General features: G+C 23.9%; 1 long non-coding RNA gene across 1 annotated transcript in view; it reads right to left on the bottom strand.

Moving 5' to 3' along the window:
• Positions 1-608: 608 nt before the first annotated feature.
• Positions 609-736, bottom strand: part of LOC116185989 — a 1,256-nt gene continuing 1,128 nt past the window's right edge. Inside the window, exon 2 of the long non-coding RNA XR_004150901.1 lies at positions 609-704. This is a non-coding gene — a long non-coding RNA (uncharacterized LOC116185989). The remainder of the gene's footprint in view (positions 705-736) is intronic.

Genomic DNA, 736 nt, shown 5'->3' with positions numbered 1-736 from the left:
TTGTTTATTGTTAAGAAACATATTTTACTTTTTTGTCGATGAATATCCTTCATTTAAAATCACAAATTGCCTAACAACATTTTGATAATTTAATTTTTTTTTTTATTCTTTGATGTAAATTATTTTTTAATTACTAATCCTATAATTGAGTTTGTTACAGATATGGATTTGAGAAAATAAATAAGGAAAAATAAATTCAAGATAATGCTGTGATTTGTTAATTATTTTTATTATTGAATTTCATTTAATTATAATATTTTATAATCTGTTTCAGGAATCCTCTTCAGCTTCCAACGGAATGAATTACATCATACATAATTACCAAGAATTGTATATTGGAATTCCTGGAATAAGTTCTTGAGAGACTTTCTATGATGTTGTCTTAATAATAAGTAATTTCTGCCAAGTATTTCTTTCGTTTATTTCATCCCGAAAATTTCAAAAATTTCTGTGAATCTCTTGGTTATCATTGTCCAACGTTGTCCAACGTTGTCCATCGATGTTCATCGATGAAGTCTTAAATTAAACTTAATCTAGATTTTAATACTAAATCTTAAATCTATCTTATACTATACTTAAAACTAGGACTTAAATTTAAAACGCACGCATCTTATCATTTACATCGAATACAAATACAATTACAATAAAAATATTAAAATCTAAATCTTAATACTAAATCTTAAATCTATCTTATACTTAAAATACTTAAAACTAGGACTTAAATCTAAAACGCACA

The sequence above is a fragment of the Apis dorsata genome, unplaced genomic scaffold (assembly GCF_000469605.1).
Source record: "Apis dorsata unplaced genomic scaffold, Apis dorsata 1.3 scaffold_365, whole genome shotgun sequence".
Lineage (NCBI taxonomy): Eukaryota > Metazoa > Arthropoda > Insecta > Hymenoptera > Apidae > Apis > Apis dorsata.
The sequence above is the reverse complement of the archived record's forward strand: the minus strand, read 5'-3'. Positions and strand labels throughout refer to the sequence as shown.